This window comes from Hemiscyllium ocellatum, unplaced genomic scaffold, assembly GCF_020745735.1.
Source record: "Hemiscyllium ocellatum isolate sHemOce1 unplaced genomic scaffold, sHemOce1.pat.X.cur. scaffold_672_pat_ctg1, whole genome shotgun sequence".
Classification (NCBI taxonomy): Eukaryota; Metazoa; Chordata; class Chondrichthyes; order Orectolobiformes; family Hemiscylliidae; genus Hemiscyllium; species Hemiscyllium ocellatum.
Genome location: NW_026869162.1, coordinates 27,925 through 55,848, shown reverse-complemented (window position 1 = coordinate 55,848; position 27,924 = coordinate 27,925).

Genomic DNA, 27,924 nt, shown 5'->3' with positions numbered 1-27,924 from the left:
TTGCACACAAATAGATACAAGCACAGATAGACACAAAGAGGCTGATACACAGGGACACAGATGTGGCCACACAAATACACAGAAAACAAGCACATGGACACACACACACAGGGACACACATATATATACAACCACAAGGTATGAACTAATATTTCTCCAGTTTCCTCAATTTCCCTCCCCCCACCTTGTCTCAGTCGATTCCCTTGAACTCAGCACCGCCCTCCTAACCTGCTTTCTTCTTCCTGACCTCTCCGCCTCCACTCCACTCCGGCCTATCACCCTCACCTTGACCTCCTTCCACCTATCACATCTCCATCGCCCTTCCCCCAAGTCCCTCCTCCCTACCTTTCATCTTAGCCTGCCTGGCACCCTCTCCTCATTCCTGATGAAGGGCTCTGGCCCGAAACGTCGAATTTCCTGTTCCTTGGATGCTGCCTGACCTACTGTGCTTTAACCAGCAACACATTTTCAGCTATATATGCATACACACAGAGACACAAGCGCTAGTGTCATTAAGACACAAATCGGCACGTTTTTGGTTTATCCAGGGAGCAAGGATTCTAGGTAGAAGGCAGGAAAATGAGTTTGGAGTACATACAAGAGATTATTTAATGGCATATCAGACTCGATGGGCCGAATGGCCTCATTCTGCTCCATTTTTCATGCTCATGTGGTGTTATGCTGTGAAGTATTCACTTTCTGAGATTGCAGCAGAGGCTGGATTTGATACATATTTGACTGGAAAGAGTCAGTGGGAATGTGGGACAGGTTTGGACGGCAGAATGGGTTATGGTTATTCATAATTATTATATCATTAAGTATGAAAAGAGGTGGTGATTTGATGCGAGGTTAGCACAGTTTTAATGTAATGGGTCCGACAATGAAGTAAAGATGACCCTTTGCATTTAGTGCCGTGCGGTCTGTGGTATCCTCATCCTCAGGGAATAGGGAAGACGCTGTTATTGAGGATATTCTAGGCTGAGCTCGACTGATCTTTGCTGGACAGGAGAGTCAATGTTTATCGGGAACAGACAGGAGAGGGATGATCAGAGACAATCGGACCAGCCATGAGCATTCTGAATGTGTTGTTATCTCAATCCACCCTCGATGCTGTTATAGAGATATACTGCTGCCCAGAACCCGTGTATTGTTCCTTCAATCCACCACTCGATGCTGTTACTGGTTAGGGGACCACCCCAATCCGTCAGACAGGATCGTTACAATGAGACAGGAGGAGACCATTCTGCCCCTCTAAGAAATTACACAGGAATATAGAATGAAGTAATTCAGATCGTTGAGTACATTGCACAGCCCAGGACGAGGCCATTTAACCGGCCTGAACAGCTACACAGGAACAGGGAATATGTCACTACCAGGAAATAGAGAGTAGAGAGAAATATTTACTTTCAGCCTGCAAAGCGCTAACTGATGGAATGCCTCAGAGATCACTGTGGGGTTATCAATGACCAATAATCTGCATCAAAGATCTGGAAGAAGTGGAGGGAATGGCTTGGAGCTCAATTAGCTCGTACACCAAGATGGTCATTCATTGTCTCCTCAAATTGAGATACTGAGTCTGCAATATGATTAAACACAGGAAAGGTTAGTGCGCAAACCTTCAGTAGAAATAACATAAGGTAAATTTTCTATTTTGGCATGAAGGATAAAATAATGGTAATCAATTTAAGTGGAGAGAGATTGCAGAACTCTGTGATACAGGCGGTTTCTCTGTTCCTGGGACATGAATCATGTGAAGTCAGTCTGCAGATGCAGCATGTGATTTGGAAGGTAAGTGGAATGATGCTGTTTTTGGCAAAGGGTTAAGGATTAATTGCAGGAATGTTTTACTGCATCTGTACAGGGCATTGCTGAGACCACATCTGATGCACTGTGCGCAGGTTTGATACCCTAACACTAAAATGAAAGGAAATAATTATTTTTGAAATTTTCAAAGAGGTTTCCCTTTTCTCATTCCTGGGATACCGGCCTTTGGTTATAGGGGATAATCAGCTCCGATCTTAGCATAGAAATAGTATTGAATTACCATGGCTTTCAGAAAAGTGCATCAGCTGGATGCATATCATCTCTTGTCAGGGAGACTAACGCTAGAGAATAAATTTGAAGAAAAAAAATGCATTGATATCAATACACATGCTATGAAGGCACCTACCAATACTTACGAATTACGCAGACACGTGTAAGCATGTCTTCAAATTATAAAGTGGGGACATTTTTTGAGATTGAATGGAATTGTATACAAGAGCAATGACACACCTGCATATAATCCATAATCAGGTTTTCCACAGAATGTTCCAGGAGATCGCACATGGTCCAGTTTGGTGTTCAGTTGACATTATGGTATGTTTCAACACAGAGAGGAAGAATATTGTTCCCTGCCTGAGAACAAACAGCCGATTGATCCCTTTCTCTTACATTGTTCCACCACTTAGCAAAGTGTCAGTCGATAAAATCCCTGAGTTATCTTTGCCACTTGTGATGGATTCCTGGTGAGGATTTATTGGAAATTCTCATATGCCTGAAACAAAGGGAATTCAGCCAAATTCAATTGTTCAAGAAAAAAAATCCCACAAACAGTAGCTTATTTGGCCAGAACAACTTCAAAGGTAGAATAACATTTGGGGCACTCTGTCATTTTACCATTTGATATGAGTACATCGTTCTGTGTCTTACATTACCTACTCTGAGACCGATATCATTAGCCACATCATTAAACCGGTTACATTTAAGATTGGTGTAACCAGTGGAGGAGTGGGACGGAAAAGGAAACAGTGACCCTCCAACATTGGCTGGAACACAAATGAGAAATTTTCAAAGGGCTGTCCAAGTAGAAATTCCCTCCCCAGAAGTTTGTGCTGCCTGGATGTTTACATTTATTCAAAGTTGCATTTGTTGACATTTGACAGAAAAGTGAATGTAGAAAATGGTATACAGAGAGAAAACTGCTGGGGCGACCACAATCATATGACACATAATCGTTGTGCTTGGTGGACTGGTGACAACGTGTCTAATGGCACACTCCTGCTGCTCAGTCATATGTTCCTATTTTCCATCCAACCACTCACAGCCCCTGCAAGGAGCAGTTGGAGGCCACTTGCTCCAAATACCTAATCCACAGTAACACAGCATCTCATTCAATTCCTCAAGACGGTCACACACACACGGTTTAGTGTGGGTTGGAAAATGCTATTTGGAAATCCAGGCTGGGTTTGAAAGACGCCTCTGGTCTCTTTGCAGAGTGTCTCCTCTCGGCAACTTGTACTTTATTTGTTGGTCATAATATTGGTCGAGATTCACTGTGAACACAACCCCCATATCTCATCCAGAAATGCTTTGCTCTTTCTGATTGCAACGTTCAGGAAAATTACAACCATTAACTTTGTGATTACATAATATGAGGACATAAGGAACCGGATCAGCTAGTTCGGACGATCAAGTCATTGTATACCATCATGGCTGATTTACTGTTGGCATTAACTCCTTTTTAATGCCCAATTCTTCACATCCCTTAGCTGTCTGACAGGTCAAAAATCCATCTACCTCCTCCTTACATACTTTCAGTGATGTAGCTCCCTTAATTCTCTCGCCCAGATAATTCCTGACATTGATTACCCGCTGTGAGAGGAAAACATTCCCTACATACATCGTCACCGAATTGATATGAACGAGCGGTGAACACAGGGGCTCAGCAAACAGTGAATGGCTTGATATCAAGTCAGTATTTGACAGAGGATGGCATCAGGACCACTCACTTATTTGAGCTGAATGGAAATCAGGTGTAACCTCCCACTTGTCTGGGTCTTTCAGATCACAAATAAAGATGCTTGTAGTCGGTGGCCAACATTCCTAACAGTTCCTGGATATCTCTTCAGGAGATCCTCAGGTTAGCCTCCTCAGCACAAACATCTTCAACTGCTACATTAATGTCTTTCCCCATCATAAGATCTGAAGTAGGGATGATGACTGAAGATCACACAATATTCAGACATTCTCTGCCACCTCAGCTCCTGAACCATCATGTGTCCATGTGCAGCAAGACCTGGACAGCATTCCGGTTTGTGCTGTTAAAGTGTCGCTAACATTCATGCAACAGCGCTGCCAGACACTGCACATTTCCCCAGTTAATAGAGGAGCAGCACCCCAGGCTGGTTGCACACTGATATGTGGAAGCCATTGAGCCCGTGGAAGCTACTGAACAAGAAGAGGGACATCCCATTCAATCAATCTGCCTATCCCACAGGAAGAGAAGGGGTCTGGTCTGTACATTGAGCTGTTAAACAGGAACAGGCAGAGCCCAATCAAATCCTTAAACATGTTCCATGAGACCAGGAGGAGGCTATTCAGCCCCACGAGGTAGTTATACAGAAACAGGAGGGCGTCATTGGTACTCTACTATGACAAACCAATGAAACCGAGACTGCATTGATAGGGGGCTCCATGGTTCCATTGTTTGTAGAACGTGTGCTACCTTAACATGGTTTGCTGCCAGTGAGGAGGGAAACCAAGTATTTTGTGTGAAGTCTCAAGGAGGCATCTTCTAGCTCCGAGAAGTCACTCCCATGTGCTCTGTGTAGGTCAGAAGCTGCTGGGAAGAGTTAACTCTTTTATAATGTAGGTACTGTTGCTGCTGTCGGGATTATGGATAGCATGACGTTGATTGCAGGATCACGCAACAATTGAACTGTACTAACGTTGGGAGAGCTTTTTTTCCAAAAGCCTGAACCTCTCTCTCTCTCTCTCTCTCTCTCTCTCTGAATTGAAATAGGTAGTGGGGGTGGTTGTGTGGAATGTTCTCAGAGGCTCTTAAACTATCAAAATGTCTGTTTAGAACATCATAAGTGATTGTACATCCCCCTTAATGTTCAATGCAATCACCTTATTCTCTCACTGAGCGTCACTCACTGTTCACACTGCCATCATCCCAGGGATTAGTCTGGTGAGACTTGAGAGAAAGTCTATCCACAGTACCCCAAATACGGCCTCAACACATTCAGGGATGATCACAATAATCCTTTTCTCTCACTTCAACATCTCTTTTTCCTTCCTGTTATGAAACGCCATTATTTCTCTATGCACTACGACTGACATGGAATTTATAAGTTCCTTATATCTGTACGTCAGCATCAATAAAGCCAGCATCAGAGTTGCCTATGGAGATGTGCATCACACTCGGGGAGAACTTCAATGAGACCGAATACACCTAAAAGATGTAATGATCACCTACGTGAATGGAAATGAGATGTACAAACACGGGAAACAGGTAGAGGAAGGGATCAATCTTGACTTTTGTTCTTCTCTCACAGGATGTATGCAGCACTGGTCAGGGCAGCATGTTACGCCAATCTTAAACTGACTGGCTGGTTCAGTTGTTCCACAGGACAGTAAAGAGTAAAACACATTGCTGGGTGTTTGTAGCGTTACAATACAGGATAAATTCTCCAGCTTAATTAAAACCAGAAACAAAGAAAAGATTTATCCAATGCAGTAATGTGTGATAATTCTATAGTCTAAGAACTATTTAAAGCAAAAATTAACAACTTTATTTCTTAAAGTGTTACAGAGAATAATAATTGAACGAATATTTAAAACTTCTTCCTCTAACCTATCTTTGACCCTCCCCCTCCACAATACGAGTCCGATAAGACTCCTAATTAAGATTTACATAATAAAACTTCTTAACTCAAAACCAGGAACTTTCAGTTCTTCTCCATATTCCTGTCTTCTTTTCTTCTGGGGGATTCAGCTTCACTAGTTACTAATCAATGAATATACTTTTAAGGGAGCTATTTTTCAGGCAGTCTTTGCATGCTGGTAGCTTGGCAGCTCTGCTCTCAACTGTTCAATTTTCCACGTTCTTGTACCTCCAAACAATTGGATTGTGTCATTGGCTTTTAAGACTACTAATATATTACATTCAAACTTGATTGGAGGTGGGTCATTTGGGGTATAATTTAAACTGTTTGGCTGAATTTATTTTTGTCTCAAGACGATGAGCTAATCGAGTTGTTCGACCAAATGTTAAGGTATATCTACTTTTCAGAAGACTTGGTGCTGTCAGGTAGTTTAAAGGTGCAGTACACCCACATGTTAATCAATGAAGTCACAAGGAAACCTGACTAGGGAAGGTTGACACATTGACTTACCTAAAGGACTTCAGGCAAGCAGATGGGTTTTTATCACAAATAATAATGTTTGCTTTTAAATTCCACCACTTTCCTTCATGAGATACCAACAGACTATTATTCTGTGGCTCTAGATTATGAGTCAATGGCTTGACCACCATAAACTGTCTTCCTGCACGTGCAGAGAACACGTCAAACATCCTCAAGAGCAATTATTTAGTGATGGACATGTGATTAGAAAGCACTTGAAACTGTTGCATCCAGATTGAACAAAGGCAAAAATCATGGTTCATTCAGAACTTGCACTGAGACTGCAGACGAGATTGAGATTTCATGATGGTGGTTTTGGACAGGCTTGGTTGGTGGGGAGAACATGGATATGTAAATCTGTGAAGGACAAAATGGATTATGGAGTTTGAGAACATTCTGTGTCCTTCTCGCATATCAATGATTAATTTATAAACAGTAGTTTGATAGTTATATTTTATAAGGAAAGGATTTTTTTTGTTTGTAACTGAAGACATTGACTTGCACTTTCCAAAATTTATATATCATGAGCAGAAAGTCAGTTCAACCCGGTTTAGTAGACAAATATAATGACTTACCAGGAACACCAACTATCACAAGGATGGGATAGTAAACACCTTGAATAATCCAAAGGATATCCTGGATCCGTGATGCTAATGATATCCAAGGCCGAGAAAGCCAGTAAAGACCCCAGGATAAACTCCTGTCCATTGTTGGGACATTCCAGTCTAATGTTCTCTGATTCGGATCCATTGTTGGAACATTCCAGTCTAAAGTTCTCAGATTCTGATCCACTGTTGGAACATTCCAGTCTAATGTTCTCAGATTCTGATGTCTCCTCCCACTCTCTCTCTCGAGCTGCTAATCCCTGTTAGTGCTGTCAGTGATGTTCCTACTCACACTGTGGGATAGCACATTGAAGAGAGCCCATTTATCTTCCAATGATGGAAACTCTTCACGCCATAATTAGGATCCACGCAGATTGATATTAATCACAGTCACTGAACAAATACCTCCAGCTAACCCCTTTAACCCCTTTGAATTCAATATTGATTTTATTAAAATTCAAAAGAACGTTTAAAGTTTAGACATTTGGCATGGGATGTGTGTGTGGGGGTGAACAGGAAGAAATATTTGAGATGGTAGATTGAATGTATGTAATCATTCAATTTGCCTTAGCTTTGGCAGTATTGTCAAAGGATTGTCAGAACATAAATAAGTTTCTCCGTTTATAAATCGAAACATACAGTCTTTAACTACTGATCAGTGATGTGATTATAATGTCAGTAAAACATGTAGAGAACTTTTCTAGTCCATAATCTGCCAGAAAAGTGCCTATGACAACATGAGTGATAACAGACAAATGGCATGGATAAATTAACAGAAAATATGATGTGACACACAATTCAGATGGTTATTCAAGGATCAGAGACGGCAGGTGAGGGTAATGCTGTTAATGTTATCGATGTCAATCAACTGCATTGAAGTAAATTTCACTGGATTTTAACTGCAGTGTGATTATGATATTGGGGCATGGCTGCTGAGACTGGAGGGAGGGAACATGATATTTCCCAGCTATCTGTATTGGAATTTTATTCTTTATAAATCATATGGTGATCAAATTTCAGGATACATCTCCAATGAGGAATGAGGAGAGCTAATATTAACCATGCAACCAGAAGACATTGGAACAGAAATTTGGCCATTAGGCCCATTGAGCCTGCTCCGCCATTCCATGATGGCTGTTAAGCTTCTCTACCCCATTCTCCCACTTTCTACCTGTAACCCTTGATCCCCTTTATAGTCAAGAACCTATCTGTCTCACTCCTAAATATACTCAATGACCTGGACTCGACAGCGCCCTGTGGCAGTGAATTCCATCATTTCACCGCCCTCTGGCTGAAGAAGTTTCTCGTTATCATTTTTTGAAAAGGTCTTCTCTTTACACTGTCCCCTCAGGTACTAGTCTCTCCTACCATTGGATATATCTTCCCAAAATCCCCTCTTTTCAAGGTCATTTAGTATTCTGTAAGTTTCAGTTGACCTCATAACATTCTTCTGAACTCTACCAAATACAGACCCAGAGCTCTCAAATATTTTTTATATGTTAAGCTTTTATTTCCTGGCACCATGCGCGGGAATCTCTTCTGAAAACGCTCCAGGACCAGTGAATCCTTCCTGAGGTATGAGACCCAAAACTGCGCACAATAATCCGAATGTGGCATGACCAAAGCCTTGTAGAACCTTAGGAGTACATCCCTGCTTTTATATCCAAGCGCTCTTGAAATAAATACCAACAATGTATTTGCCTTCTTAACTACTGACAACCTGCAAGTTTACCTTTCAAGACTTCTGGACTGGAACCACCTAGTCTTTTTGCACTTCAGATTTCTGAATTGGCTTGCTATTTAGAAAATACTCCATATCTCCATTCATCCTGGCAAAATGCGTTCCCACACTCTCCCACGTTGTACTCTATCTCCCACTTGTTTGCTTACTCTCCAAACCTGTGAAAGTCCTTCAGCAGGTGAAAGTGAGGACCGCAGATGCTGGAGATCAGAGTCAAAAAGGGTTGTCCTAGAAAAGCACAGCCCGTCTGTCAGCATCAGAGGAGCAGGAGATTCGACGTTTCAGGCATAAAGCCTTCATCAGGAATGTGGGGTGGGCGGAAGTGGGCAGAGAAATAAATGGGAGGGGCTGGCGCTGGGAGGAAGGTAGCTTGGAAGGTGACAGCTCAATGAAGGTAGGTGGTGACAGTGATAGGTCAGAATGAAAGGTGGAGTGGATAGATGGGAAGGAAGATGGACAAGTAGGACAGATCAAGAAGGCGGGTCCTCAGTTGGAGGGTTTGATCTCGAATAAGGTGGAGGGAGGGGAGATGAAGAAACTGGTGAAATTGTCCATGATACTGTGTGTTTGCAGGGTCACAAGGCAGAAGATGATGCGTTCTTCCTTCAGACGTCAGGTGGCAAGAATCTGGCAGTGAAGGAGGCCAAAAACTTGTAAGACCTTGGCAGAGTGGGAGGGGGAGTTGAAGTATTCTGCCACAGGGCAGTGGGGTTGTTGGATTTGGGTGTCCGAGAGTGTTCCCTGAACCGTTCTGCAAGTTGACGTCCTGTCTCGCCAATGTAGTGGAGACCAGGAGAAATGGACAGACTAAATGGGGTGTTTGGATGCACAGGATGTTCTCTGCCTGATGTGGAAGGATCCATTGGGGTCATGGGTGAACGTGGGGTGGGAGGTGTTGGCACAGCTTTCATACATTTTGCAATAGCAAGGGAAGGTGCGGGGAGTGCAAGGTGGATTGTTGGGGCCGCGTGGACCTAACGAGGGAGAGATTGTGAGGGAATGGTCTCAGCAGTTTGATGATAGGAATGGGAGGAAGTATATCTCTGGTGGTGTGTTCTGACTGTTGGCAGCAGAAATGGCGGAGAATGATACGTTGTATCCTGAGGTTGGTGGGACGGAAGGCGAGCACCAGAGAGGTTCTAACTTGTTGCAGTAGTTCAAGGGCAGAGGTGTGCGAAGTTGAGGAAATGTGCTAGAGCACCTTCCTGCAGCCGAACCTCCTCTTCAATGCTACCTGACCCTTTATCTATTTTTGCACTGTTTGAAAGCTTAGCCAGAATGCCGTCAGTTCCTTCATATAGATAATGAATGCACAAAGTGAAAAGTTGTGGTACCACCACTGATTCTTTTGAAACACCACTTGTCACTGGCTGCAATCCTGAGAAGAACCCTTTGATCCCCACTCTCTGCTTTCTGTTTGACAGCCAAACTTCTATCCATGCTAGCACCTTACGTCTAAAACCATGGACCCATATCTTTCGCAACAGCCTCATGCATGGCACCTTGTCAAAGGATTCTTGAGGTGCAGATGGACAATATCCATCGGTTCTCTTTGATCCAATCTGCTCATTACTCCCTCACAGTATCCTAGCCGGTTTGTCAGGCATGACCTCCCCTTGATGAAACATGCTGACTCTGTCCTATTTTACCAAAGACCTCCAAGTATTCAGAAATCACTTTCTTCACGATGGATTCCATGATGTTACCCACATACAAGGTTAGGCTAATCAGTCTATAGTTTTACATCTTCTGCCTAACACCCTTATTAAACAGGGTGTCATGTTAGCAAGTATACAGCCACTTGGCCTTTTCGAGGTTTTAGTCATTCCTGAAAGATTACCACTTGCACTTGCACGAACTCTTCAGCTATCTCGCTTACAAGGTTGTGGTGTAGTCCAACTGGTCGAGGTGAGTTATCCACATTCAGGCCATTCCGTTTTCTAACATGTTCTTATTGGTGATGGCCACCGTATTCAGTACTGCCCTCTCACTCTCTTCAGTTCTGGGAAATTTCTCGTGTCTTCCACCGTGAAGACTGATGCAAATTTCCTCAGCTATTTCTTTGTTTCCCACTACTGTCTCTCCAGCATCATTTTCCAGTGGTCCATATTCACTTTTACTCTCTTTTGCACTTTATATATCTAAAGAATCTCTTACAGTTTTCTTTGTATTAGTGGTTAAGTTAGCCCCATATTTAACCTTCTCCCTCCTTATTTATTTTTTCTTGCCTTCTGTTGGCCCCAATTCTCCCGCTTCCTCTGCCATTCACGGCTCCTTTGCTTATATGCAATCCCTGACTTCCCTTGTCAGCCCTGGTTGCCTCATCCTCCCTGTACCATGTCTCTATTACTCAGCATGAATCACTGCATTGTCTCCTGAATTAACCTTGGAATCTCCTGCCATTGCTGTTCCCCTGTCTTTCCTGCTAGACCGCTGTCCCAGTCAATTCTACCCAGCTTCTCCCTTCTGCCTCTCCAGTTGCCTTTATTCAGCTGAAATACTGTAAACTCTGATTCTTTCTTCTCTCTGCTATTGCAGAATAAATTCAACCATGTTCTGATCACTGCATCTGAAGTTTTCCTTCATCTTAAGCTCCCTTATCTAGCCTGTTTCATTAAATCCAGTGACATCCCTTCCCGAGTGGGCTCCACCACATGTTACTCCAAAAAGCCATCCTGTAGACATTTTCTCAAATTCCTTTTCTTGCGATTCACTAACAACCTGGTTTCTAATTCCACTTGCATATTGAAATCCCCTTTGATCACTATAACTTTGCCTTTCCTACAGATCTTTACTATCTCCTGGTGTATCTTGTCCCCCAGCTCCTGACTACTCTTTGGAGGCCTGTGCAAGTCTCCAACTGTGATTCTCTTTCCTTTGTGGTTCCTCTATTCTACCCACGCAAATTCTATACCATCTGACCTTCTTTATTTCTTACTATTGATTTAATTTCATTTCTTATTAAAAATGGAAATCCACTCCCTCTAACATCTACCTTTCCGATAGAATATATGTCCTTGAATATCCTGACCCCTTGCAGCCACTTCTCTGTGATGCCCATCACGTCATACCTACCAATTTCAATCTGTACCACAAGCTCATTTACTCTATTCCTTATACTGCGTGCATTCAGATATAACCCCTTCAATACTGTATTAATGGTTCCTCTTCTCGTTGTCATTTGTTTGTTCAGTTTGATTGCTTACACTTTCCATACACTGTCCTATTTGTATCTGTGCTGCAGATTTAAATAAACTCTCCTGAGCTCTGTACTCTTACCCCCTCTATGCTAATTAAACCCTATAACTGCACCCCCACACCGCACTCACACACACTCCTAATCAGTTTAAAGATCTGTCTACAGCCTTAGTTAGGAATCACCCCGACTCTGGCCGCAGCACGGTTCAGACGAAAACTGTCCCATCGGAACAGGTCCTTTCTTCCTCAGTAATAAAATGTGTTTATTCAACACAAAATACAGGGACGAAAAACAAGCATTTCTGTACATACAAAAACATGAAAACTACGAAGAGACAAGTTTGTTAAAATACACTTACGATGTGGAGCTATATGAATTGAAATGTGAATTCCAAAACCATGGACGAGGTGTTCAAACTTTATCGTTCATTATTTGACCCACAGCTGAGATGTTGATTTCCCTCCTGTCAGTGATCCCCCTCACTGAGATTCTCTCGTCCTGTCTCTCACACACTGTCTAGATGGACGACAAGTTCCTGTTGGCCCAGAATATTTTAATTAATTCACCTTCTCCCTGGAACCAATCTATTGTTCTTTTGGATCCTGATCAGCCGTCAGCATCCCGGCTCTGTGATATTATTGGTGATAAATGATCTGGGATGATAGCATTGTGCTCACTGGGTACGGCACCAGACAAAGGGCTTGCAGTCTGTGGGAGTTTCTAAATATAATTTCTGTGTATTTCTCTCATGCTGTCTTCTGATCTAACTTCACCCTCATCTGATACCTCTTGTTCTCACTCACTCTGTCACTCCGTTTTCTCTCCATTCCTTTTATCTCTCTTCACTCCCTTTTTGCCTGTTATGTTTTCTCTCTCTCACGCACACACACACAGACACACACACTCTGTTCTCTCCGTTTTCAAGTTGTGATGTTGGAGAGCTCGTCGGTGTACAATAGTCTAAACGGCCTCCTTCAGTGCTCTATTAATTTTGATGCTCTCTGACCCACAATAAAGACTTTAGGTGCCTGGGGAGACAAGCTGGTCCTGCGAAGGAAACAGTGCAAAATCATCCTTTATCTGTTCCTGTTGTCTGATATGCAGCGGCCTTGAAATATCTGTTCAAACAAAATAGATTGAAATTCGAGCAGTCGGGACGACGTTCACCAGAGGATTTTGCTGTCAGGACTTTATAAGCAGTTCCCACATACAAAATGTGGATTTGCATGAAAGCAACTCTTCCCTGTTGTGGTTCTGTGCGCCGAGCTGGGAATTTGTGTTGCAGACGCTTCGTCGCCTGTCTAGGTGACATCCTCAGTGCTTGGGAGCCTCCTGTGAAGCGCTTCTATGATTTATAGTGATTTGTATCTGCCGCTTCCGGTTGTCAGTTCCAGCTGTCTACTGCAGTGGCTGGTAAATTGTGTCCAGGTCAATGTGCTTATTGATTGAATCTGTGGATGAGTGTCATGCTTACAGGAGTTACCTGGATGTTCTCTGTTTGGCTTGTCCTATAATAGTAGTGTTGTCCCAGTCGAACACATGTTGCTTGTCATCTCAGTGTGTGGCTACTAAGGATAGCTGGTCATGTCGTTTCCTGGCTAGTTGGTGTTCATGGATGCGGATCTTCTGTCTTCCTGTTTGTCCTATGTAGTGTTTTGTGGAGTCCTTGCATGGAATTTTGTACACTACATTGGTTTTGCTCATGCTGGATATCGGGTCCTTCGTCCTGGTGAGTTGTTGTCTGAGAGTGGCTGTTGGTTCATGTGCTGTTATGAGTCCTAGTGGTCGCAGTATTCTGGCTGTCAGTTCAGAAGTATTCTTGATGTATGGTAGTCCTTTAGGTTGCGGCATGTCCTCATTTCGTTGTCTTTCCTTTCGGCATCTGTTGATGAAATTGTGGGGGTATCCGTTTTTGGCGAATACATTGTATAGGTGTTCTTCTTCCTCTTTTTGCAGTTCTGGTGTACTGCAGTGTGTTGTGGCCTTTTTGAACAGTGTCTTGATGCAAATTCTTTTGTGTGTGTTGGCGTGGTTGCTTTCGTCATTTAGGACTTGGTCTGTGTGTGTGGCTTTCCTGTATACCTTTGTGGTGAATTCTCCGTTCGGTGTTCTCTGTACCATCACGACTAGGACTGGGCATTAGTTGTCCTTTTCTTCCTCTCTAGTGAATCGGATTCCTGTGTGTGTGGCGTTGATGAACTGGTGTGTTCTTAATGATTACAAAGTTGTCATCCACATATCTGACCCAGAGTTTGGATTGAATTTGCGGTAAGACTGTTCGTTCTAATCTTTGCACTATCACTTCTGCTATGATTCCAGAGATGGATGAGCAAATTGGTGTGCCGTTGATTTGTTCATATATTTGGTTGTTGAATGTGAATTGTGTTGTGAGGCACAGGTCCAGTAGTTTGAGTATGCCGTCTTTGTTGATAGGTTCCCCGTCTTGTTGTCTGTTCTGAATGTCCAGCAGGTTGGCTGTTGTTTCTCTGGCTCGGGTTTTGTCGATAGAGGTGAACAGTGCCGTTACGTCGAATGAGTCCATAGTTTCTTCCTTGTCTATGTGTATATCTCTGATGATGTCCAAGAATTCCGGTATTGACTGTGTAGAGTGTCTGGATCCGCTGATCTGGTGTCTCAGTTTCAGCTGTAGTTCTTTAGCCAGTTTGTGTGATGGTCTCCCTGGTAGTGATACTATGGGTCTCAGTGGGATGTCTGGTTTGTGCACTTTAGGTAGTCCATAGAATCTAGCGGTGTTGTTGCTTTCAGATTTCATTCTCTTTCGGTAAAGCCTGGTTATCTGTCAGTTTTTTTGTAGGTTCCTCAGTGTGTTGTTTATCCTCTTGGTGAGCTGTGGGGTGGGGTATAACTCCCTCTTTTGGTATGTGTTGGTATCTGCACATAGCTGTTGCGCTTTTTGGATGTACTCTGCTTTGTCCAGAATGACGGCCATTCTGCCCTTATCTGCTGGTAGTATGATTATGTTCTTATAGTTTCTTAGTGCTTTTAGTGCTTCCCTCTCCTTGTTGTTGAGGTTATGTGTTTGTCTTTTCCTTGTTATCAGGGGTACGATACTTTGTCTCACTGTTTGTTGTGTCTCTTCTGTCAGTCCATTGTTTCTGAGTGTCCATTCTAGTGGTACTAGGAAGTCTGCTGCCTTGGTGTCCCTGTGGTTGTAATTGAGACCCTTGGCCAGTCTTGTTCTTTCCATGTCTGTGAGCTGTCTGTGGGAGAGATTTCTAACCCAAGAGTGGTTTGTGGTGTCCTCTCTGTTGTGTGTTAGTTTGGCCTTTTTTTTTCTTTTAGTGCCGTCTTTTTTTGCGTTGTGTGGTTCTGTTCTGCCTTATGGTGACGGCCTGTTCTATGGTCCGGGTCCATTCCTGAATGGTGGTTTTTAAAATTAACGATTTTTGGAGCTCAATTTCTTGTCTATACTTGTGTAGTCTGTTGTGTGCGTCCGAGAATACATACCGGATTATCAACGCGACACACTCACAGGAATCCGATTCACGAGAGAGGAAGAAAAGGACAACCAACTCCCATTCTTAGATGTGATGGTACAGAGAACACCGAAAGTAGAATTCACCACAAAGGTATACAGGAAAGCCACACACACAGACCAAGCCCTAAACTACGAAAGCAACCACCCCAATACACACAAAAGAAGTTGCATCAAGACCCTGTTGAAACGGCCACAAAACACTGCTGTACACCAGAATTGCAAAAAGAGGAAGATGAACACATATACAATGTATTCGCCAAAAACAGATAACCCCGCAATTTCCTCAACAGATGCCTAAGGGAAATACAACGGAATGAGGACATGCCACAACCCAAAGGACTAGCCACACTACCATACATCAAAAACATTTCTGAACTGACAGCCTGACTATTGCGACCACTAGGACTCATGACAGCACACAAAACACAGCCCCTCTGAGACAACTCACCAGGACGAAGGACCCGACACCCAGCATGAGCAAAACCAATGTAGTGTACAAAATCCCATGCAAGGACTGCACAAAACACTACATAGGAGAAACAGGAAGACAGCCAACGGTTTCTATCCATGAACACCACCTAGCCACAAAACGACATGACCAGCAATTCATAGTAGCCAAACACTCAGATGAAAAGCAACATGAGTTCAACAGGGACAGCACTACTATTATAGGACAAGCCAAACAGAGAACAGCCAGGGAATTCCTAGAGGCATGGCACTCATCCACAGATTCAATCAATAAGCACATCGACCTGGACCCAATATACTGACCACCGCAGCAAGAACTGACAACTGGAAGCTGCAGAGGAAATGCCGGAGGAAACATCACAGAAGCGCATCACAGGAGGCTCCCAAGCACTGAGGATGTCACCTAGACAGGGGACGAAACGTTTGCAACACAATGTCCCAGCTCGGCGAACAGAACCACAACACCAAGACAATACAGCAGGTGGGTGAGCCTGGTAGCTCTGGTTGAGGGGAAGCATTGCTGAGGGCAGGGTAAGGCAAGGCAATAATTCTGTGAGCATTCAAGTCAGTTCAAACTGAGTGCATACAAACACCGAGGGAGCAGCCCAGAGGGACAGTCTATGAGCTTGGTGTGTGTCTTTGAGCACCGTGTCTTTGCAGCAGTATTGAGGGTGTAGCAACACGGAGTGAGCAGACCAGAGGGACATCTATGAGCTTGGTGTGTGTCCCTGAACACAGTGTCCTTGCAGCAGTATTGAGGGTGTAGCAACACGGAGTGAGAAGCCCAGAGGGACAGTACATGAGCTGGGTGTGTGTCCCTGAGCACGGTGTCCTTGCAGCAGCATTGCACTGAGAGTTTTCAGTGCACCCTGAGCTGCAGCATTGAAGTACAAAAGTGTTCTGTCAATGGGTTGGAGATGTGCTGGGATGGCATGATGAGGCTGGCATGTGACAGATGTCAGCATAGGTGGGTGTGGAGTACATGCAGCTTCTCTCTGTGCAGTGTTCCCCCAAGACGCGAGTGCACAAGATAGAAGGCTGCAGGAGCGAGGGGCGAGATGTAGTCACCAGTTCCCAGCTCTGACTTTTACGTCCCATTCTCCAAATTGAGTTTCCCTGCTATGGGAGGGAGGGTATGAAGCTGCAAGTTGATGAGGAGAGAGTCACTGAATGTGGCTGTTGATCATCAGTCATCATTCAGTCAACATCTTGCAACTCTTGCACTCAAATCTTGTTTTAAAGAACAGTCCAGCACAGGAACAGACCCTTCATCCCAGCAAGCCGCACTGACACATGATGCCGTTCTAAAGTTAATACGAAAGTTTTTGCTCAGACACCCTCTACGTCATTCTGTTCCCTGCTCACTCATATTTGTGCCAAGATCCCTCTTAAACCTTGCTCTATTGGCTCCTTCTCCTATATCAGTGCATTCCAGGCACTTGCACGTTCTGTCCAGAAAAACAAAAAAAATCTTGCCGATCATATCTCGTGAACTTTCTCCCTTTTACCTAAAACCTACGGTCATGAGTATTTCGACTTTGGAAAAAAAAGCTTCTAACTGTCCATCTATCTATGCCTCTGATAATTTTGTAAATATCTATCGGGTCGCCCCATCGCCAGTGATGCCCAGGTGCATACAAACCATGTTTGTTCAATTTCTCCTTCTGGCTAATACCCTCCAAACAAGGCAACATCCTGGTAAAACATTTCCATACCCTCTCTAACACTTCCACGTCATTCTGCCGATGTGGCAACCAGTCATGTACACAATATTCTAAATGTGCCCGAACTAAGTTTCTCTACAGCTGCAATATGACCCGCTAATATTCACACTGCATGCTCTGATGCATGTCTGCAAGTTTGCCATCAGTCTTCTTGGTCACCCTATCCACCCGTGTCGCCACGTTCGGATGTCGATGCGGCCAGTAGTTTTTCCATCCACTTTATACTTATCTCCTATATTAGACCTTCTAAAACGCATCACGTCGCAACTGTCCAGATAAAGTTACATCTGCGTTTTCTCTGTCCAAGTCTGCAGCTGACCTACATCCTGCTGTATTCTCTGGCAATCATCCTCACAATCTGCAACTCTGCCAATCTATTTACAGATCTCCAGTCACAAAAACACTGTTCCACCACTACTCTGTCTTCTATGACCAAGCAGGTCTCTATCCATCTTAGTAACTGACCGCTGATCCCATTTCACTTCACCTTCTGTATGAGCCTGCCATAAGGAACCATATCAAAGGCCTTCCTAAGGTCCAAACGGCCAACGCCCAACCTCATGCCCTCATCAATCAATTTTGTCTCCTCCTCAAAACAATCAATCAAGTTTGTGAGACAAGATATTCCCCACACAACTGTGTTTCCTGTTGCTATTAAGTCCATATTAGAATGCTGTTGGAGCTGTACACATTCAGACAAGTGATTATTCCATCATATTCCTGACTTGAACCTTGGAGGTTAGATTAGATTCCCTACGGTGTGGAAACAGGTCCTTCAGCCCAAAAAGTCCACACCAACCCTCAGAAGAGTAACCCAACCAGACCCATTGCCCTGCCCTGTACTTAACCCTGACTAATTCACCGAACACTATGGGCAATTTAGTGTGGCAAATTCACCAGACCTGCGCATCTTTGGACTGTGGGAGGAAACCAGAGCACCCGGAGGAAACTAACTCAGACATGGGGGAAGGTACAAACTCCACACAGATAGACACCCAAGGCCGGAATTGAACCTAGGACCTTGGTGCTGTGAGGCAGCAGTGCTAAGCACTGAGCTCTTGATGGTTACTTAACTTTGGGAGGTATGCCGGGCCGTGATGATTACTGTACTGTGGTAGGTATGTCGGGCTATGATGGTTACTGTACAGTGAGGTATGTCGGGCCGTGATGGTTACTTTACAGTGGGAGGTATGTCGGGCTTTGGTGGTTACTGTACTGTGGGAGGTATTTCAGGCCGTGATAGTTACTGTACAGTGGGAGGTATGTCGGGTTTGATGGTTACTGTACAGTGGGAGGTGTGTCGGGGTGTGATGGTTACTGTACAGTGGGAGGTATGTTGGGCCGTGACAGTTACTGTGCAGTGGGGGCTATGTTGGGCCTGATAGTTAACGTACATTGGGTTGTATGACGGGCCGTGATGGTTACTGTACAGTGGGAGGTATGTCGGGCCGTGATAGTTACTGTACAGTGGGAGGTATGTCGGGCCATAATGGTTACTGTACAGTGGGAGGTATGTTGGGCCGTGATGGTTACTGTACCGTGGGAGGTATGTCACACCGTGACGGTTACAGTACAGTGGGAGGTATGTAGGGCCGTGATAGTTACTGTACAGTGGGGGCTATGTCAGGCCGTGATGGTTACTGTACTGTGGGAGGTATGTCAGGCCGTGATGGTTACTGTACAGTGGGAGGTATGTCGGGCCGTGATGGTTACTGTACAGTGGGAGGTACGTCACACCGTGATGGTTACTGTGCAGTGGGGGCTATGTAGGGCCGCGATAATTACTGTACAGTGGGAGGTATGTCGGACCGTGATGGTTACTGTACTGTGGGAGGTATGTCAGGCCGTGACAGTTACTGTACAGTGGGTGGTATGTTGGGCCGTGATGGTTACTATAGAGTGGAAGGTATGTCGGGCCATGATGGTTACTGTACAGTGGGAGGTATGTCGGGCCATAATGGTTACTGTACAGAAGGAGGTATGTCGGGATGTGATGGTTAATGTACAGTGGGAGGTGCGTCGGTCCAGGAAGTTGCAGACTCCATGAGTTGTACAGAATATGATTCTGCTGCTGCCGATGGGCCATTGTACCTCATGGATGCATCGTCATTAGTTTCTTAATCTGTTTAAAGTCTGTACCATTCAGTACATGTCATGGTGAGGAAGGTCTGGAAAATGTGAAGTTAGCCCTTGCTCGCCATAAGGATTGTGCAGTGACCATTCTTACCGATATACCCCGATGGAGGGGTATATCTGGAGCAGGCTGATTGGTGATGATGTGGTCAATTATATGGTTCCCTGTAATTGGCTCCCCATACCTGCCACACAGCAGTCTAGCCAGCACAGGATCCAGCATCAATTAAGATTAGATTAGATTCCCCACAGGATGGGAACAGGCCCTTCGACCCAATCAGTCCACACCAACCCTCCAAAGAGCAACCCACTACCATGGCCAATTCGCCAGAGCTGCACATCTTTGGACTGTGGGAGGAAACCCACGCAGACACAGGGAGAATGGGCCAACTCCACAAAGACAGTTGCCTAAGGCTGGAATCAAAGCTGGGTCCCTGGTGCTGTGAGGCAGCAGTGCTAACCACTGAGCCACCACGCCAAACTATATTGACTAAATGCCAAGGAGCTGCCCTCTTCTGCCTGGCTGTGCCCTTTCTGTGGGACAGAACCTACCAGAGAGGATGGTGATGTTGCCTGGGAAATAGTCCTGTTCACATAATCTTGCTTTCCAGACAATATCTGATTGTTGCTTGATTAGTCTGTTGGAAATGTACAACAGATCACTTTTACATTCTGTATAATGAAGAGTTAATATCACTGTGTTTCTTACATATTTTAAAAATGAACCAAATCATTGTTTTTCACTTGAAAGCCATTGAAGTGAACAATAATTGAATTACCAGAGCGCACACCTGACTTTTACAGATCAGTGATTGTAGTCAACAGCCGATTCATGTTCAGTTCAGTGAACACACCATCTTGCAGGCAGCAAAGCTGTTGGAAATGAAATTGAGAAAAAACCTACATTCAGACACAGATTTTTAGCTCTCACCACGACCTCCAAAACACTGGGCATCTCCAAAATCTGTCCATGGAGCTTCCAAACTGGAGCTGGGCAGTTACTCACACAATCCTTACAATAAACAGGTTAGCGACATACCTGAACAACGGGGAGATGGGTTTGGCGCAGATTGGTCAATGAACTAGCACATGGCGCTGGTCCAAATGCAGTTCAATATTTGTAGCAATGACCTATAAACAACCATGTCTTGCAAGTTTAGCCCTTCTGGTATGCCACCTAAACTCTGTAATTCTGTACCTTGGACCTAATCCTGAATGAATGTGTTATAAAGGTGACGAATTCCTGCAGCACATGACATCTTACATTGAATCCCTCATAAACCATATCCAGCGTATGTTATCTCCACAATGTCAGTATCCAAACAGAATTGTGCAGCTCCATTGATGGCCTGCATCAGCCCAGCCCAACATTCTTGTGTGTGACTTGAACTGGAAATCTCTGTAAATGTTTGCAGCATTGTTCTAACCATTAAAAGCAAAGTCTTTTTACTGAAGGTCCGACATTCTTTCGTAATACCAACTTTTAGATTGTTCAATAAACACAACCCAACACCCCCCCCCCAACCTTTATTCAGTTCATTTTTATATAAATATGATGACAACAGTGCACAACTCACAGTATGGAGCATTGAAATGATGGGTCTCATTTCCACACCCAAGACCAAGTTATTATTAAGTACAAGGACATTGAAAATAGAACACAGAACATAGAACCTAAAACAGTACAGCACAGAACAGGCCATTCAGCCCACGTTGTTGTGCCGACCATTGATCCTCATGCATGCATCCACACATTTCTGTGACCATATGAATGTCCAGTAGTCTCTTAAATGTCACCAATGACCTTGTTTCCACAACTGCTGCTGGCAACGCATTTCATGCTCTCACAACTCTCTGTGTAAATATCCCGCCTCTGACATCCCCTCTATACTTTCCTCCAACGTGCTGAAAACTATGACCCCTCGTGTTAGCCACTTCTGCCCTTCAACTCTATCTATATCGGTCATTATCTTGTATATCTCAATTAGATCCCCTCTCGTCTTTCTTTCCTCCAATGAAAAAAGTCCAAGCTCAATCAACTTCTCTTCATAAGGTAAGCCCTCCAGTCCGGGCAGCATCCTGGTAAACCTCCTCCGAACCCTCTCCAAAGCATCCACATCTTTCATATAATAGGGTGACCAGAACTGGACACAGTATTCCAAGTGCAGTCTAACCGAAGTTTTATAGAGCTGCCACAACATCTCACGACTCTTAAACTCAATCCCCCGTTAATGAAAGCCAATACACCATATGCTAACAACCATTTCCACTTGGGTGGCCATTTTAAGGGATCTATGCATCTGAACACTAAGATCTGTCTGTTCCTCCACACCAGCAAGAATCCTATCATTAATCCTGTACTCAGCTTTCAAATTCGACCTACCAAAATGCATCACCTCGCATTTATCCAGGTTGAACTCCATCTGCCACCTATCAGCCCATCTCTGCATCCTGTCAATGTCCCGCTGCAGCCTACAACATTTCTCTTCCGTCAATGACACCTCCAAACTTTGTGTCATCTGCAAACTTGCTGACCAATCCTTCAATTTTATTAATGAGCTCATCCAAGTCATTAATAAAAATTATAAACAGTAGAGGCCCAAGGACAGAGCCCTGTGGAACACCACTCACCACTGACTTCCAGGCAGAATATTTTCCTTCTACTACCACTCGCTGTCTTCTGTAGACCAGCCAATTCTGTATCCAGGCAGCTAAGTTCCCCGGTGTCCCATTCCTCCTGACCTGCTGAGTGGACCTACTATGGGGAACCCTAAAAATGCCTTGCTGAAATCCACATACAACACATCCACAGCTCTACCCTCATCATGACCTGCCCCTCACAAAGCTGTATTGACTGCATTGAATCAAGCCATGCTCTTCCAGATGGTCCCTCAGAATCCTTTCTTACACCTTGCAGACGACATACGTGAGACTTACTGGCCTGTAATTGCCGGGGATTTCCCTATTTCCTTTCTTAAAGAGAGGAATTACATTTGCCTCTCTCCAGTCCTCAGGTACTACTCCTGTGGAGAGCGAGGATGCAAAGATCTTCACAAGCGGCGATTCAATCACATTTCTCGTTTCCCAAACAGCCGAGGACAAATCTGGTCCGGGCCTGGCGACTTGTCAATCCTAATGTTTATCTTCGGAGGTCTGTGTGGACTCGTTGGGCCGAAGAGCCTGGTTCCACACTGTAAGCTAAAATGTGTTTAAAAACGCAGTGTGTCTGTCACCACTTTGATTCAAACCTCTACCAACAAAGCCTCATTTGAAGACCCTTTCTTTCAGCAGTAACTGATTTGTTAATTAATAATGCAACACCACATCCTCTTTAACACCCTGCCCTGTCCTGCCTACAGTTCCAGTACAACAGAGTATTGAGTTGTTAGCCCTGACCTCCCTCAAACAGGTCTCTGTGATGTCAAAAATGTCACAACTCCACATGTCAACTCATTCCCTTATCACATCTCTCAGCCTGTCTGATAATACTCCCAGCATTAAAGTAAGCTGGATATAATACCTGGAATACCCTGTACCTCGGAGTTCTTCAGTCATTTCCTGTTTGTTATCAAGCTGCTCAAACCATGAACCACAACTCTAAATCTGGCACTGAATGAATATGTGTGGAATTGTAATTTATTTTTTTAATAAAATGTATTCATCAAGTACAACTTTCCAGAACTGAGCAATCAGCTCCACATACGTGAGTTTCTGATGGTTAATTCCCCACTCAGCGTGCAGAGGGGACAGACCTCAGTAATGGAGAAAGTGAGGACTGCAGTTGATGGAGATTAGAATCAAAACGTGTGGTGCAGGAAAGGCACAGCAGGTCAGGCAGCATCCGAGGGGCAGGAGAGTCGATGTTTCGGCCATAAACTCTTCATCAGGAAGACATTGATGCATTCCTTTATTTTTTCATTCCATGATTCGCAGAATGTTGTGAACTGTACTTACTCAGGAAGGCAGCACTGTATATTGCACTGATATGGAAATCAGCCAGTCAGTTGGTTAGGCATGGTGTAGAAAAGTTGAAGGCAAGTGCAGACTGATTGAATGAATTACAAACGTAAGGATAGATAAACACCCGGGCCAGATGGGGGTTACCCTAGGTTACTCCAGGAAATGACGGGAGAGATTGGCGTGCCTTTGGTGATGATGTTTGCGTCCTCACTGTCCACTGGAGCAGTGCCAGTCAGATGATTGGAGGGTGACAAATGTTATTCCTTTGTTCAAGAAAGGGAATAGGGATAACTCTGGGAATGACCGAACAGTCAGTCTGATATGAATGCTGGGCAAAGTATTGCAGACGTTTCTGAGAGAGCGTATTTACAATTATTTAGAAAATGATAGTTTGATTAAAGATCGACAGCATGGCTTAGTGAGGAGCAGGTCATCCCTCAGAAACCTTAGTGAATTCTTTGAAGATGTAAAAAAACGCGTTAATGAAGATAGACTAGTAGATGTGGTGAACAAGAATTTTAGCAAGGCATTTCCCATTGTAGGGTCATTCAGAAAGTACGGAAGCATGGGGTGCAGTGAAATTTGGCTGTCTGGATATGGGCGTTGCTGGCTCATAGAAGACAGAAGATAGCAGTTGATGGAAAGTATTCAGCCTGGAGCTCAGTGACCAGTGGTGTTCCACAGGGATCGGCTCTGGGACCTGTGCTCTTTGTGATTGTTGTCAATGACTTTGATGAGGAAGTGGACAAGTAGGTTAGTAAGTTGGTGGGGCTGTGGAGTATGGAAGCCTGTTGTAGGTTGCATCAGGATATTGACAGGATGCAGAGCTGGGCTGATAAGTGGCAGATAGAGTTCAACCTTACAAAGTGTGAAGCAATTTATTTTGGAAGATCGCATTTACATGAATAATACAAGGAATACAAGGTTAAAGGCAGAATTATTGGCGGTGTGGAGGGACAGAGGGATCTTGGGGTCATTGTCCATAGATCTCTCAAAGTTGCCACCCAAGTTGATAGGGTTGTTCAGAAGGAATACGGCTTGTTGTCTTTCATTGTCAGGGGGATTGAGTTTAAGAGCAGCAAGGTTATTTCTTCGCTCTATAAAGCTGTGGTTCAACCACACTTGGAATATTGTGTTTAGTTCTGGTTGCCTCATTATAGGAAACAAGTGGAAGCCTCAGAGAGTGTGCAGAGGAGATTTACCAGGGTGCTATCTGGACTGGAGTTCATGTCTCACAAAGAAAAGTTGAGCAACTAGCGCTTTCCTCCAGCGGTGGTAGAAGAGTCAGATACATTAGGGATATTTAAGAAGACTCTTGGATAGGCACACAAAAGTGCATTGAAGGTTATGTAGGTTATTCTGATCTTAGAGTCGGATAAAAGGCTGGCAAAACAGTGAGGTGAAGTGCCTGCACGGTGCTGTACCGTTCAATGTTCCAAGTTTCACTCAGCTTGTGGATTATCATCAGTTGGTGAATGTGTGAGGGAGTGAGGTGTGTGAGGAAGTGAGGGAATGGAGTGTGTGAGGGAGTGAGGGGTGTGAGTTCAGGGAGGTAGGGAGGGACGTTAGACCAAGACTTCCAGTTTTGATGTAATTGTTGCATTCACCTGGGTGTCAGCACAGTATGTGTGGTTATCCATACCAGACAAAATCCACCAAGTTTAGTTATTAAAATGACTTTTTGTTTGCCGTTTGCTCGTGGTTTCTTCAGATATATTCTGCTGGGTGACCTATGAATTAGTATCTGACCATCCACAGACATGTATAATTTTATTTTGATACTGTTGAATGTGAAGGTACATTTATTGGATGTAGTTTCAGAGGGTTCACTTTGAGACACAAAATGCTGCAATAGACTGTCAATTGTAAACGTTTTCACCCAGTGTCTGGTCCAGGGTGAGTCTGGGTAACGTGCCAGTTGTCATCACAATAAGTAACTTTTGAGATGTGATTCTGACCCTCCATGTCCATATATCTGCTCCCTGGGCCAGGCTGTGACTGAGGGTGAATTTGTAAGGCATGGTTCCTGGTCAGCCATTGGTATCTAATTTAGACAGCATTGATACCTACACTGAGAGCAGCGATAGCCTGTTGGCTCGTTTCCTTCTGCTCAAGGTGGATTCCAAATGATTCTCTGTGAGGGAATGTTTGAATGACTGCCCTGACCCAGGTGGGAAACTCTCATCACAGATTCAGGACCAGTGTCTCTCTGAGTGCTACATGAAACTGTGAGGTCCAGTAGCATTGTACCCGAATTCACCCTTTTGGAATCAGTTTTAATGTCGGTCATGATGCAAAGAGATGGGTTTGGTGACCTGAAAAATAATCGGGAGTTTTCCATGTTTATGAATTGGGCAATAATAATGTATGAGCTACAATTATTCAACAATAACTGCATCGTCGCTTAAAACAATAAAATTGATTCTATATTGATTGAATTAAAATATAAACACCGAACGACCTTTTATAATACAAAAGTAAAGAATGCACATTTTGTTTTTATCGAAAAAGAACCAGTTGTCTGACAGTGCTGGTGATCACAATTACACACTGAACCTCAGTATTCAAATGCCTATATTGTCGCTCTATCATTTGCAAAATGGTTGATCTCTGACTAATTGAATATTCAGAGTGAGCAAATGATTGAACAATCAAATAGAATTATAACTCTTATACATTTAAATATAATCAATCGATTTCATTTCTCACCTGAAATGTGTGAACTTCATTTATTTGCCAACAATTCTAATAGTTTTAAAATAATGATGGAAAAGGCTATCTCGATCTAAAAGTTGAAGTTCCAAATTGGAGAAAAGGCAATTTTGACGTTATTAGGAAAGGGTTTTTAAAAAGCTGATGGCGGCAAATGTTCGCAGGTAAGGGGACGGCTAGAAAAAGGGAAACCTTCAGAAATTAGATATTATAAATTAGAAATTAGATTAGAAATTAGATAGCTGGAGTCTAGAAACAGTATATTCTTGTTAGGGTAAAACGAAAAGCTGGTAGGTATAGAGAGTGCTGAATGACTAAAGAAATTGAGAGTCTGCTTAAGAATAAGAAGGAAGGATACGACAGGTACAGGCAGGATAGATCGAATGAATCCTGAGAAGAATATAAAGGCAAGAGGAGTATACTAAAGAGGGAAATCAGGAAGGCAAAACGGGAACATGAGATAGCTTTGGCAAATAGAGGTAAGGAGAATCCAAAAGGATTTTACAAATACATTGAGAACAAAAGGGTAAATAGGGAGAGTATAGAGCACTCAAAGATCAACAAGGTGCCTTTGTGTGGAGCCACAGGAGATGGGAGAGATATTAAATGAGTATTTCATATCAGTGTTTACTCAGGAGAGGGACATGGGAGATGTAGATATACGGAGAAATAGATGGTGATATCTTGAAAAATGCCTATATTTCGGAAGAAGTGCTGAATGTCTTGAAATGCATGAAGGTGGAAAAAATCCCCAGGATTGGATCGATTAGGGTTCAGAAAAGATTTACGTGTGTGTTGCCAAGTTTGAAGGGTTTGAGCGACAGTTGGAGGTGGAACAAGCTGTGGCTGTATTCCCTGGAACGCTGGAGACTGAGGGGTGACCCTATAGAGGTTTATAAAATCGAGTGGAATGGATAAGGTAAATAGCCAAGGTCTTTTCCCTGGGGTGGGGGAAGTGCAGAACTAGAGGGCATCGGTTTCGGTTGGGAAGGGAAAATGCAAATGAGATGTAAGGGGCATTTTTTCACTTAGAGGGTTGTACGTGCGTGGAATGAACTGTCAGACGAAGTGGTGGTGGTTAGTAAAATTGCAACATTTAGATGGCGTCTGTATTGGTATATGAATAGAAAGTGTTTAGAGGGATATGGGCTGAGTGTTGGCAGGTGGGACTGGATTGGGTTGGGATATCTGCTCGGCATGGACAAGTTGGACCGAAGGGTCTGTTTCATGCTGTACATCTCTTTGATCCTGTGACTGTAATTTAGAAAGGGCAATAATTTGACATGCACTATCAAATAAATAAATCGTTTATGTTATTAAATTGTAGCAAACAATAAGTTGAAAACTTGCTATTTTTAGAATGAATGATAAAGAACAAAGAACATTCCAACACAGGAACAGACCCTTCGGCCCTCCTATCCTGTGCTGATCCAGACCCCCTATTTTCTAAACCTGCCACCTATTTTCTGAGGGTCTGTATCACTCCGCACCCTGCCCATTCATGTATCTGTCTAAATACATCTTAGATAACGCTATCGTTCCTGCACCTACCATCTCCACTGGCCACATGTTCCAAGCTTCCACGCCCTATGTGTAAAAAATTCCCACATATATCTGCCCTAAACCTTTCCTCTCTTACTTTAAACTCATGACCACGAGTAATTGAGTTCCACAATCTGGGGAAAAAGCTTCTTGCTATCCACCCTGCATATA